At 46.1% G+C, this 14,379-nt stretch overlaps 1 protein-coding gene and 2 non-coding genes across 6 annotated transcripts in view; all 3 read left to right on the plus strand.

The window, feature by feature from the left end:
* The first annotated feature begins 268 nt into the window (after window positions 1–268).
* plekhg2 (pleckstrin homology domain containing, family G (with RhoGef domain) member 2) overlaps window positions 269–14,379 on the plus strand; it is a 78,039-nt gene continuing 63,928 nt past the window's right edge. For 3 of the 4 annotated variants that reach the window (XM_037123940.1, XM_037123950.1, XM_037123966.1), the window contains exon 1: window positions 1,943–2,322. The gene's annotated coding sequence lies outside the window, so the exon portion shown is untranslated. Of the gene's footprint in view, window positions 1,738–1,942; window positions 2,323–14,379 lie in introns of those variants that run through there. The other variant, XM_037123957.1, reaches the window with a different exon arrangement.
* On the plus strand, window positions 6,826–6,915 carry trnar-ucu. Its single transcript is given in 2 exon segments — window positions 6,826–6,862; window positions 6,880–6,915. It is a non-coding gene; the product is annotated as a tRNA-Arg (tRNA).
* Window positions 8,092–8,183, plus strand: trnar-ucu. The gene is given in 2 exon segments: window positions 8,092–8,128; window positions 8,148–8,183. It is a non-coding gene; the product is annotated as a tRNA-Arg (tRNA).

Consider the following 14,379-nt stretch of genomic DNA (forward strand, 5'->3'; position numbering starts at 1 on the left):
AACTTTAGTTACTAGTTACTTCACAGATCCCATGATGCATCAGAGCCGCAGCAGCACGTCTTTACAGAACATACAAACATGCAACACTGAAGCTGAAACAAGTGAAGTGTCTACCTGTGGTTGCCGTAACGACCACGTGTGTGATCTGATTGGCTCCTGCAGGAACACACACACAAACACTGCCAGCACATTTAAAAGAACAGGACGATGTTAACATGTTGCACAATTCACAACTTCACAACACCGTTTATAAATAATGGGGTACCTGTCACGCTCCGTGTCCGTGATGTGATGCAGTGATACCAGCAGCAGTCGGACTGGACGCGCCAACATTTCATTTTCCTACAGCGGAGACTTTAATGGTGCGTTCAGACCAAACGTGGAGATAATATTCGCCTGGCGTCTCTCCACATGGCTGTACGTGAGGCCGCCCGGCGTCCAGGTGTCAGCAGCAGAGCGTCCGTCAGTCTGTCTCCAGCTTCTTCACAGGTGTGTTAGAATCAATAACTGGTCACTGTGATCAGACTGAGTCAGTCTGTCTCACTGCATCAGGACCAGAACTGACAGATTCTCTGGTGTGAACATCTTTCACCAGACATGCAAACTGCTGTGCTGAGACGTATTTCAGTGACTTACCAGGCAGTCTGACTTCCTCGCTCACGTTCCTCCACGTCAGCGTTCAGAGTCATTGTCCAGCGGTGGGTGATCATCATCCTCTCCTACATGGTTGTTCTGAACGTCTGGACATCAGCAGCGTTAACGAGGCTTTAACGACATTTTCAACTCACGAACGACACAGATTTACATGTGTTCACGTCATCGGAGCGAAAACATGAGAATTTGCATCGACTCATCAACTTTCCTTCTCTTTTTATTCATTACACAGTGTAAATGTAAAGCGTTTCTTTCTCCTCTGACAAACAAAATCCAGGACTCGGCTGTTTTCCGTTGAGTTAACGAGGAGTTTCATCTCGTCCTGAAGAGAAACTTCACGTCAGACAGTGTGCGGTTGTATTCTTCTGTAAATCAGGCGTCAGAATGTTTTAAATTCTCGCTCCTCCTGGATCCTGGATCCTGGTTCAGAGCGCTGCTCTTCAAAACTCTAACAGAATGAACGTGTGATGTTTCCATCCTGTCAGTGAACACGTCACAGTACGAAGGACATTCGGTCCGGAGGTGGAGACTTCTGACTTCCAGTCAGGTTTGTGTGTGCACACTGCCGACCTCTGCTGACCGAGCCGGCTAACTTCATGTTTAGCGCCCAGCTAACTTTCTTTTTAACACCAGGCTAACTTCCTGTTTAGCGCCTAGCTAACTTTCTTTTTAACACCAAGCCAACTTCCTGTTTAGCGCCCGCTAACTTCCTGTTTAGCGCCCGTCTAACTTCCTGTTTAGCGCCCGGCTAACTTTCTTTTTAACACCAGGCTAACTTCCTGTTTAGCGCCCAGCTAACTTCCTGTTTAGCGCCCGGCTAACTTCCTGTTTAGTGCCCGGCTAACTTTCTTTATAACACCAGGCTAACTTCCTGTTTAGCGCCCGGCTAACTTCCTGAACCTAACTGAATCATGTGTCTGTTTAATGGACTGAGCGGAGACAGGAAGCGGGTCGTGTCTCGGGGTCTTCGTGGTCACAGTGTGTCACTGACCCTGACGGACCTCCTGGGTCATTTGTTACAGGCTGCAGCTCTAACTCAGTCTCAGGTCCGTCAGGTCTCACCTGTGCTCCTCCTGCAGACAGGTGAGTCCTCTCTCAGCACTCTGCAGGGTCACAGGAAACATTCAGACTGATTCTGAGAAAGTGTTTGTTCTCTGCAGACAGTTGGACGGCTGGTTCTCCCTCTGATGGGCTTTGGACCTCCCTCTCCCTCCTCCTCCTCCTCCTCCTCCTCCTCTCCCCCGTCCCCCCGCCTCCTCCTCCCTCTCTCCTCCCTCCTCCTCAGCAGCAGACGGGTCGCTGCCTCTCCGCCGCTCGGAGCTCATCTCCAGACCTCCGGATCTCGTCCTCTCTCACCGGGAGCTCGACTCTCAGAACCCCGTGTGAAAGTTCTCCTCCTGTGTTCTGGACTTCTCGGTTCGTCTGGACCCGGATGCAGAGATTACATGAAGGTTTCAGCGGACAGATGTCGGATGGATTCTTCTTCTTTCTTTGTTTTTTGCTGTTTGGTTCGTGAAACTTTGCTGAGTGAAGTTTGTGGAAACAAAGTGAAGAGTTGTTGATCCGATGCGTCCGGACCGGCCGGAACCAGAGCAGCGACACCGGGGAGACAGAGACACGATCACCGGCTGCAGGACGTGCATGTCTCCGCTCCCCACCGGCACCGAGGTACCGACCCGTTCTGCTCCTTTTACCAGCTGACCTCCTTCAGCCCGGAGGACTGGTTCTGTTTCTTCTTCTTCTTCTTCTTCTTCTTCTTCTTCTTCTTCATTTCTACACGCAATTCGAGAGCGAATATCACACATGTCTCTCCAAATTAAGTCAGAAATGTTTAAAAACATAATCAGAAACATAAATGGCAGAAATTCACTCAGAGAGTTGAAACACACGAAGAAGAAACATAACCTTTTCACAATAAAAGCCCACATCAGCTCAGGTGTTAACAGCTTCATGTTTAATAAAGATTTTCTCTCATTAAAGCTTTTATTTCTTAAATAATGTAGCTGTCTGCGCGTGCACGCGTCTCGTCCAAGTTTAGAGACACTGTGCGCGTGTACGTGATCTTTCCTGCTCCTGTGTGTGTGTGTGTGTGTGTGTGTGTGTGTGTGTGTCCTCACACATTTGTCATCATCATTTTGTCACCTGATGTGATTCCTCTGATTATATTAGTGACGTCATTAACAGCTGATGAGGTCAGTCTGAGTTATGGAGGACGGAAACGCCAACATCTGAAATAAACTCAATTAAAACTGTTAATTAAAGATGCAGAATATCAGGAAACAGCAGGAGGCAGCATGTTACCGTAGTAACCGCAGACTGTAGCGGATGCTAGCAGGCTAGCTCAGTTAGCTCAGTTAGTTAATAACTTTTAATTTAATTTATAACATTATTAGTTTTGATTTATTGTAAGTATATAAATTCATTCTTTGGTTTCATGTTTGCATTTACTTGTCACCCATTTATGTCCCCAAACTTACTTTAATTACTTTAAACAAACTTATTTCTTTCCTGTTTATACATCTCATCACAGGTCAACTGGTCCACTATCAGCCGGGATAAATTAATGAATCAATAGATAAAAAGAACAAAAGGTTAATACAGACTCAGATTACAACAACAACAAATATGTGTGTTATATTTAATTATTTATTCTGGCAGCTTCTGTCCTCCTGAATTCTCCTCAGTTTTAAAAGGTCAGAATTTAAAGTGGATCCGGTGTTCTGATCCGGGTCCTGCTCCTCAGAGGATGAACCGCTCTGATCTGAGCTAACATGTTGAGTCTGGTCTCTTCTGGAGGCTGCGGGTCACATTGCAGCCTGCAGGGGGCTCCAGCGTTCAGTCATGTGTTCCAAACTGTTTTTACTCTTTATCTCTTTTCACAGATTGTCAGTCGGCCTCTTTACGTCTGAGTCTGTCATGTTACATGTTGTTATTGTAGGAATAAGTTGAAATCCCGTCTCTGTGCCTGTGAGCTGTTCTGCAGACTCTCTCTGCAGGCAGATCTGACACTGATCTTTATCTCCAGAGGGAGATAACACGAATCTGATCCTCCTCTCATCCTGTTTGCTCTCTGCGTCACTTTCTCTCACTGTCTCGTCTTTCAACGGCTTTTAAAAACAAACTGACCGCAGAGAAAAATGTGGAATGTCATGAAGACACAGAGAGCTTCAGGAGTCAGTGAAGGCACCGTCAGAGGCCCGGTTCAGATCCGGTATCAACATCTGTCAAGAGTGATCTGATAACCTGCCTGTTAGCAGCAGATGTTTCGAACTAGTAACCACAACATCACCAGACTCCATTAACAAATGTGCTGATTTTAAGAGTTGTTTCATGTGGAATAACAGAAAAAACATTACGAAATGCTGACAGATTCTAAATCATTGTTTCCTTCTTGTAAATTCAGTATTAAATGTGATACCTGAAGCCAACTATTACCCGCAATGTCACCAGACTCCCTTAACAAATCAGCTAATTTAAGGAGTTGTTGCATATCATAAAGCTTTATAAACATTATGAAACTGTGTCTCTGACAGATTCTGCATCATTGTGTCCTTGTTGTAAATTCAGCATTAAATGAGACTCATGAAGTCGACCATTAACCACATTTCACCGGACTCCCTTTACAAATCACCCAATTTAAGGAGTTGTCGAGTGGCGTAAAGCTTTATAAACATTATGAAACTGTGTCTCTGACAGATTCTGACTCATTGTGTCCTTGTTGTAAATTCAGCATTGAACCAGAAGCTGAAGTTGTTTGTCTCCTTGTAAAAAGTGTCAGTTTGTGGCAGCATGTCTGTACCAGCCTGTCTGCTTCTGTGTCTAAAGTGCTAAAGTCTTACCTGCCAACATTGATCAGCTGTTTGAACACACTGTTTACACTGATTTCACCATTTACACTCCATTTATGAAAGAAGAAACATGTTATTGATCTAAACATGTCACATGTTACAAAGACACTAAACAGGAACAATATAGGCGACTTCTTTGTCCCCGTGGAGAAAGTCCCCAGACTCCCTTAACAAATGTGTCAGTTTAGTGAGTTGTTGAGTTGGAGACACTTTATAAACTCTGTGAAACTCTGTCTCTGACTCATTCTGCATTATTTGGACCTTCTTGTTAATTCAGCAGATGTTCTACATGAACTTCTCTCTGTCTGTGAGTAGAAACATGGAGTCTGTGTGTCTCAGTGATGGACGGGTGGATTTAGAGTCACAGCAGCTGTTTTTAGATTCTTAGAAATGTGGTGGTGTGTTCAGGTTCTTTGGAAAGACGGGGACGTTTCTGATTTAAACGACAGGACGTTTTTTGTTAATGTTCAGAGCTCTGAGAGAAAAGCTTTGCTCATTGGCTGGTCCCCAGAGGTGCAGTGACTAATCACACGCCACTTCACTGGAGGGTGTGTGTGTGAGTCTTGGCTTCAGACTGTGTGTGTGTGTGAAGGTTGACTCATTGGGAACTTCACCTCTGCGTGTCAGCCAGTAAGACCCTTCGATTACTGCCTCAGAGAAACACTAATGGAATTATAATTGTGTGTGTGTGTGTTGGCAGGCAGATGACAGCTGAGTCCTTCTGAGCATCGATCTCACCAATAACACACTTTGTCGAGAGCAAACACACACGTCACTGTATAAACTGGGTCAAACTGACTTCTTATTGATGCTGAGAGTGTGTGTGTGTGTGTGTGTGTGTGTGTGTGTGTGTGTGTGTGTGTGTGTTAACTGGACCTGAGCTCGGTGCTGAGCTGCTGTCAGGCGATTGCGGATCGACGGCATCATTCTTGTGTTGTTTATTTGTAGGAGAAGAAGTCGATGATGATGTCATAACGACTCAGCTTTTCTTTTTGCCCAAATTTGGAGGAAGCAGCTGGTTGTGTCTTCGGTATCCCATAATCCTTTGCAAGCTGTCGCAACAGTCTGTGTGTGATCATTTTGGCATTCCTGGAATTTGAGCTTGTGTTCTGTGGAAAGATGTTTCAGCATATTCCTGATGTTTCCGCTCCGACATGAAACGATTCGTCTTCACTCGTGATGTGAAGCTTCACGCTCGACGTTTCTTCTTCTTCTCCGTCACCGCGCCGTGTTTCCAGCTGCTGAGCTGAGGTGATGTCGTTGTTTTGCGGATGTGCGACTGTCAGGAAACTGTTGATGATGCACACTGATGGGGTTCATTTTTATTTGATTTTGTTGTTTAGAACAAAGGGTCAATAATTCTCATTAGAACTGTTGTTTTATTTTATAAAACAACAGAAACATTTGGAGAACATGTGGTGCTTTTGGCTGAATGTGAGCGAACCCACTTCTTCTTCTTCTTCTTCTTCTTCTTCTTCTTCTTCTTCTTCTTGAGTTAAACCTGATGGTTACAGTCTCAGCTCACATGTAAAGATGTTCTGACACTTGCAGCTCAGCAGGTGAACAGGTCCGAAGGTTCTGGATGGATCGTGACCTTTAGAGGTTAAACTTCTCTCTACTTCTGTGCTCTCTGTGACAAACATGTTGCTGTTGTATAAAATGAGTCTTTTTTTGTGGCATCTTTATTTGTTTGTCAGAACCATAAATGGGATGAACCCACAGAGCGACCCAGTAAGTTGGGATGTCTCTTATTTCCTGCGGCCCAGCAGAGTGATTTAATGGGAGCAGAAGAATCTTTGGATCGCAGAGACGAATCAAAAGCAGAGTCGAGAACTTTATTCAGAACCACTTTGTCTGAAACAGAGATGAAGCGAAGAAGAAGAAGAAGAAGAAGAAGAAGAAGAAGAAGAAGAAGAAGAAGAAGAAGAAGAAGAAGAAGAAGAAGAAGAAGAAGAAGAAGAAGAAGAAGAAGAAGAAGAAGAAGAAGAGGTGCTCAGACTGCAGAGGGTCCAACTGGACAGGGAGGAGAGGAAGGAGGGATGAAGGACTCACAGTTTGGCAGAATAACGAACAAGCAGCAGGATTTTCAACATGGAGTCAGTTTGTTTGGAGACATGAAGCCTCCTCCTCCTCCTCTTCTCCTTCTTCCTGTGTCATCCCTCCTTCTCTCTCACTCCTCCTCTCCTCCATCAGTCCAGACTAACTCTCCTTCAGCCTCTTTAAAACACTTTTATTCTTGTTCCTGCTTTAACAACCTTTCTCTCTGGTTCCTCTTTCTTTCTCCTGTCGTTCACTTTTTGTCTGACTCCAGGCTGCATTATGAGGCTCTGTGGCGCAATGGATAGCGCATTGGACTTCTAGCAAAACACATGAAGTGATTCAAAGGTTGTGGGTTCGAGTCCCACCAGAGTCGACCTTTATGCCTCTCCACCATGGAGTGATGTTTCCTCTGCTGACAACGCTGCAGTCCCTCCTCTTAAGTTAATTTCTCAGACAGGTTTTACGTAATGCTGCTTTATTCACGTCGCCATGGTTCTCGACCCTGCTTAACTTTAGGACGTGATGCACGCAGACGTTCAATGATCCACAATATTGTGGATCAACAGAGAAGTTCACCTGTGGCTCAGAGGATTTGTGGCGCAATGGACAGCGTGTGTGTCTACCAAGAGAAGTTTCAAAGGTTGTGGGTTCAATTCCCACCAGAGTCCTATATAACTGTCAGTGTATTAACTTAAACTAACCCTGCTGAAGAAGAAATTCAAAGGTTGTGGGTTTGAGTCCCTCCAAAGTGTAGTTAGGAAACACTAAATAACACCAGATATTTTTATACTCTGCCCTTCTTCCTACTGTTCGTTTACTGTCATTGCTAAGCTACGTTAGCCAAACAAAGCTAATGCCAGCTGACTGAAATGTTACGTAACATTACGACTGAAAGCAGAAGACCCTCTGGCTCTGTGGTGCGCTGGATCGCGTGTTGGGTTTCTAGGTAACCACAGTAGGAGGTGTTCAAAGGTTGTGGGTTTGAGTCCCACCAGAGTCGTGCTTTAGAGAAAGTTGTGGATGATTACAGGCATCAGTGCAGCTCTGAACGGGCTGCAGTCACTTCCTCCACCAACATACCGAGTGTTTGGTGAATGAACACAAGCAGCCATTGATTTCACAGGAGGCAGAAACCAAACGCACCCAAACCATCTCCAGTATCCAGAGCAGTCTAATATCCAGCCAACGCAGTGTAATTATGGGATGTGGGAGGATGGTTTCCCCGGCGACCACTGTTTGTCGTTTATAATAATTAGTGCGACAATTTAGTGAAGTCTGAGGTCGGACAGAAGCCTCACTGTGAGGTACAGAGTGTGTGTGTGTGTGTGTGTGTGTGTGTGTGTGTGTGTGTGTGTGTGTGTGTGTGTGTGTGTGTGTGTGTCTCTGGCGACAGATGTATACCGCAGTGTTTCCAACCTCAGAGCATCACAGTAAACAACATAAACAACACACAAATACACAAATACATAGATACATACAGTAAATATATATGATTATCTCACACACACAGAAAGACAGCTTCAGTGTGTGAGAGTGTATGTTGCCATCAGGCTCTGTGGCGCAATGGATAGCGCATTGGACTTCTAGTGCGACCCTGTAGGAGGCATTCAAAGGTTGTGGGTTCGAGTCCCACCAGAGTCGAGTTTTAAAGCCAGTGAGTGAAGCTAGCTATATTGTTGTGTGACTCAGAATATCATGTTGCCATCTGAAGCCTGCTGAGCCCTCGTTAACCCTCAAAGAATGCCAAGGTTGTGGGTTCGAGTCCCACCAGAGTCGACACTGACTGAAGGTTTCATTTCTCATTAACTTTATAACACTTTGATGGAAATATGTTCGTTCTTGTGTTCTTGAACCAAAACAATAAAAAAGCTTTGCTCGTTGAGATTCTGAGCAGGAGGAGAGCGTGGAGCTGCTGGTGTTCAGAGTGTGTGTGTGTGTGTGTGTGTGTGTGTGAGTGATTTTAAAAGATTTACTACTGATAGAACCAAAACAGTTAGAAATGTACCACTGCTAGCTTGAGCTGAATCTGGAGGAAGGTTGTGCAAATAAACAGTTTTAATTAAAACACAAAACAAACAGGAGTATTAATGATCTTTACAGAATATTGTTCTGGATTTATAGACAAAATACTCGAGTTCCTCTGTGAACAACATGAAGTTTGTTTACGAATTGATATGAAACTTTACTTTTCTTGATTTGATGAAAATATGAATTTTAACAGTAACAATTCTCCACAGCGGTCAAAGCTGTAAAATAATAGCAGAGGAAACAGTCGATGTGTGGGCGGCTGTTTCTTCCTCCAGAACCACATGTAGCTCCTGGTTTCTGCCCACAGCGGTCAGTACTCGAGTCCCTGACCGAACTGTGCGACCCGATGGATCGTGATATTGAAGTATTTACAGTAAACAGCTCGGTCAGTTTCATGTTCATGTTTGAGTCACGAGAGGATTTTTGGTCAGAAGCAGCAGTTTCAGCGTTGACGAGAGGAGAAACACGCTGTGATGTGTTCAGTGTGTTTATGGTCTAAACCAGGTGTGTGCAGCTGGAGAGACTGTAGGTGTGTGTGTGTGTGTGTGTGTGTGTGTGTGTGTGTGTGTGTGTGACACCTCCTGCTGTCTCTCTGTACATTCCCATCATGAATCACCCCCCCACTATCATTCCAGCCTTCCCATAAAAACTCTGGTCGTCTCTGTCATTTTGTTTCTTTCCACTAATTTAAAACACACACACACACACACACACACACACACACACACACACACACACACACACACACACACACACACACACACACACACACACACACACTTTACTGAGTGCTATTAGTGTTATAACCATAAATACACAAAGAGGGAATTTCCTAACAGTCACAGGAGCTGATGACACATTTAAAGTCTTCATCTGTCCTCTGAGAGGACTCCACTTCCCACAATACAACACAGGACAATAGAGCAGAGAACAGATCACAGCGGAGTGAAAGGCTCGTCTGTATTTAGCCTTCACTCTGAAGACCTGTGTGAAGGTGTGTCTGAATCGTGTTGTTTTCAGCCTGTCAGCTGCACGGCTGTAAAGACGATAATGTCGCACAGATAGTAAACCTCAGTGTTCTCTCCCAGCGTTGTTTAAGGAAATATTCTGGAATTTTTTACATTAAAAATGTGGAAATGTCCCAAAATCTCATCAGAAACATCCTGTTTCTTCAGGAGAACCAAAACGTGCAGATGTCTGTCAGACATGTTGCAAAAAGTCTGCTCACTGCAAAGAAGACTGGAAGTGTCCCGACACCACAGTGAATATCTCCAGTGAGATATAACACGACTGGAGAACCCTGATGTCTTATTAAAATGTTCGGTTTTCATGCTACAACAAATGTCCTGATGTCTCTGATCCGATTTATCTGGTAGAAAGCGGGCTGACATGTCCCGACATCTCATCAGAAACATTTGGGTTTGTCACAACAAACATCGCTACAAATGTCCTGAAACAAACAAACACGGCTGGAAACGTCTCGTCAGAAACACGGCTGGAATAAAGTCCTGACTCCTCACCGGAACGATTCTCCTCTGTGGTGACTAACATGGCTGGAAACGTCCTGATGTCTCATCAGCTGCTTTGTCTCGTTTATTTGACACGACGGAGGCTGAAAATTTCTTTCCAAAAATAGTTTTGCTGAGAGAGCTTTTCTGAGAACATCCAGATGTCTGATCATGAACCTGATGGAAACAGAACACGGTGTGAACTCGTTCTCAGACCGACTCGTGTCGTCACAGTATGTTTTATTAATCTCACTCGGGTCAGAATCCAGAATTGTTCTGCTTGTAAAACACGATCCTCATCCTGTTTTCACCTCTGGACCAGAGCAGTTTCCCTCTGGACCTGTTTCACAACAAACACTATTTTTACATCATTCTTCTTCTCTTACAAAAACTCTGATCGTATCTGCCGTCCTCAGAGTCGGACCCGTTTCATCCGGTGCTGCTCGGTCAAACATTCAGTCTTGTTGTTTGTCTGATTAGTAAAAAACTCAGACATCAAAATTTCAGCTGGACGAAGAAAGTTTATTTAAAAACCTTCAACAGACGCTGGACGTACGTATCTGTGTGTGTGTGTGTGTGTGTGTGTGTGGTCAGTGCTGACTCGTCCTGAACCAACTGTCGGACCTGTTAACACCACTGTGTGTGTGTGTGTGTGTGTGTGTGTGAGAAGCTGCTCGACGCCATGAACACAATGGAAGCAGCAGGACGACAGAGTGGAGCTATTGTGTGTGTGTGAGACCACACACAGTGTAACTGTCCTACATACTGTGATGATTCGATGTGTCAGGAAGAATTTATGACTCTGTAATCCGCCGCAGACAAACTTACACAAACACACAGGAGGTTTGCTGGTGTCGGTACCAGAACAGCTCTCTGTGTTCTCTGTCCTGATTGGATAAAGTGGACCAGGAAACCAGAACATCTTGTTTGACTGCATGAGCACTGACAGTTTTATTAATCCTGAATATTGTTTTCTATTTTAAGAGTCGACTCTGGTGGGACTCGAACCCACAACCTTTGAATCACTTCTCCCGTGTTTGACTAGAAGTCCAATGCGCCACAGAGCCTGTGTGACCCAGAACCACACGGACTCTGTTGACTGTGTTTCTATACAAGATGACAAGTCTTGTCGGTGTCGAACTGACGTGTGATCAGAGAGGTTTGTTGTGAGGCGGCGCTGAGGGTCCGAAACAAAGGAGTTCTGTCAGCGTCCCAGTGATGTCATGATGACATGAACCTATCACACACACACAGTGTACTGTGGTTACTGCCTCATTAAAGGAGCAGTGTCACACTAATAATAATTATTTTCTTGTTACTGTCATTAATTGGTTTTCTCTGGGACTTAAACCAACAACCTTTGCATCACTTCTTTGGGGGTTCAGCAGGCTTTAATCACAGAGTCTGATTACATGAGTGGCACAACAATTAACAAGCTTGTCAACTAGAATCTGAAATCCAGAAAGCTTTGCTCAACTCAGCTCGACTCTGGTGGGACTCAAACCCACAACCTTTGAGTCACTTCTCCTTTGTTGTACTAGAAGTCCAACACGTTGTCCATTGTGCCACAGAGCCTCATGTTGAGGCGCTTTATGCTGAGCAGTCATAGAAGAAAGAGGTTTTTGTCAGCCTGCAGAACTCCCCTGAGAATAGCGATGTGTTCAGGTTCTGTTCAGTGTCCCGGTGATCCGGTGAACCCGCCTGTACGCATCATCAGCTCGCTGCAAACAGGAAGTGCTAACAGATCATTCGGATCATGTCTAATAGAAACTCTTTACAAACATCAGCTGATGAAGACTCTTTGTACTTCCTGTTTACGTCCCTTAAATTTGGGGCTATAGATGAGTGTTGGGTGTTCAGCTGTAGAGGAACCAGAACCAACAGGACCAGAGGCCGTGACCTCTGACCTCTGACCCGCCCACTGTGAGTGGACGAGAGTCGGAGAGTTCATGTGAGTTCAACATCTCTGTTCAGAGTAACGAGGCTGATGGCTGTCTGCAGGCGGCCCGGTCACCATGGCAACGAGATAGGGTATCAACAACACGCACACGCACACACACACACACCAACGCTGCTGTTGTGATGTAAGTGAGAGTGTTGGTCGGCTGCCACTGTCGGTCACAGAGGTGTGTGTGTGTGTGTGTGTGTGTGTGTGTGTGAAGCGGATGCACCTGGAAATGGTGTGTAATCAGTAGGTGATGATGAGGCTGGCCAAGTCACACACACACACACACACACTCCTGAGTTGCATTTTCATTAGTCGATCTAATGCTGCGTTCACTTGCTCCTCGGATGGGAGGTTTTTTCTGTCGTCGGTGTTGTGATGGAGAAGTCGTTCTCTTCTGGTTTGATCAGTCGGAGTGTTTAAACAACACGACTGTTTCTGTTATTTGAGAAACGAGGAAGTGTGAAGGAAGCGATGATTACAGGACTCTGATAAAGTTTCTAACCATGGAGTCAGTGCCTCCGAGCCCATGTGATTGTGGGCTTCATGATTAAAACTGATCTGAACAGCTCATGAACACACATCAGTCCGTCAGAGATTAAAACCTCCGGCAGGAGTATATTACTGATGATGTCATCACAGTGTGACAGGTCGCAGCTGGTGAACCGTCACGTCCGGTCAGAGCTGCGTCGGCTTGGTTCCAGCTCTTCACTGTCTTTGTTTCCACGCACACAGTATTCTGATTCGTTTTCAGACTCTGTTCCTGTTGCTCCTGTGTTGTTCCCTCGTTACATCCTCCACTCACTCCCTCCCTGCTGGCCGCTTTGCTAACAGGAAAGAACTCCGGACAATGTTCCTGAAACAAGAGTCATGCGGGCGTATCTTCATCTGAAAGTCCTGCAATCAGAACAATGTTTAATACTGAGTGCAGCCAACAAGCTCAAAGGTTTGTTGCTTGTTGGAGACAGTTTCCTCCGGCGGGACTCAAACCTACAACCTTTGAATTACTCCTCATCTGTACTCAACTAGACGTCCAACACACTATCCGTTGTGCCACAGAGCCTCAGACAGGCCTCATGACAGACAGTAGTTCATAATATCTTGCCTTCCTTCTGTGGTTCAGTTGACTACGTACTGAGCAAGGTGTTTTATTTTGAAAAAATGACAGTTTCACCGTCTGACTTCCTGTCTGGCTCGATCTGCTCTGTGCAGACTCGGCTCGTATCCTCTTATCGATGAGCGTCGTCTGGACCGGCTGTGGCGACCAGTTGTCAAGGTCACTCGGTTCTTCTCAGAGTCGGTTTGGATCTTCAGATGCTCAACAGATCCATGTCGCCTTTTTGTTTGGGTTTGGGATCCCTTTTCTGTGTACACACATTTAAACAGCCAGTAAAGATGATTCTGATTCTGAAGAATACGCAGAATGTTCCTTTAAGACCGGAAGCATACGAATGGAGGAGAATCTGCAGGTGTTTCCACAAACTGTGGAGGGATTTCAACCTGCAACCTTCAGACCTTCTGGCTTGTATTACAGACACCCCTCACCCCCTCCTCACTCCTCCTCACCCCTCCTCACCCCTCCTCATCCCCTCCTCACCCCTCCTCACTCCTCCTCACTCCTCCTCATCCCCTCCTCACTCCTCCTCACTCCTCCTCACCCCTCCTCACCCCTCCTCACTCCTCCTCACTCCTCATCACCCCTCCTCATCCCCTCCTCACCCCTCCTCACTCCTCCTCACTCCTCCTCATCCCCTCCTCACCCCTCCTCACTCCTCCTCCCCCTCCTCACCCCCCCACTCTCCTCCTCATCCCTCCTCACCCCCCCACTCCTCCTCATCCCCATCCTCACCCCCCCCACTCCTCCTCACCCTCCTCACCCCCACTCCTCCTCACCCCCTCCACACTCCTCCTCACTCCTCCTCACCCCTCCGCACCCCCCCTCACTCCTCCTCATCCCCTCCTCACCCCCACTCCTCCTCCTCCCCTCATCACCCCCCACTCCTCCTCACCCCTCCTCACCCCCACTCCTCCTCACCCCTCCTCACCCCTCCTCACTCCTCCTGACCTCTCCTCACCCCTCCTCACCCCTCCTCACCCCCTCCTCACCCCTCCTCACTCCTCCTGACCCACATCTCTCCGACGTTCAGCAGCTGCAGAAACACTCCGAGTGTACAAAAGACTAAATGGGTCAAACTGTGCGACTGAATCAATGAGTTTGTAGGAGGCCGTTGTCCACACATACACACACACACACACACACACACACACACACACACACACACACACACACACACACACACACAGTTAAGAGGCCACATTCTTGTCTCTCAGCCAAACATTACACATGTCCTCACTC

The sequence above is a fragment of the Acanthopagrus latus genome, chromosome 2 (assembly GCF_904848185.1).
Source record: "Acanthopagrus latus isolate v.2019 chromosome 2, fAcaLat1.1, whole genome shotgun sequence".
Classification (NCBI taxonomy): domain Eukaryota; kingdom Metazoa; phylum Chordata; class Actinopteri; order Spariformes; family Sparidae; genus Acanthopagrus; species Acanthopagrus latus.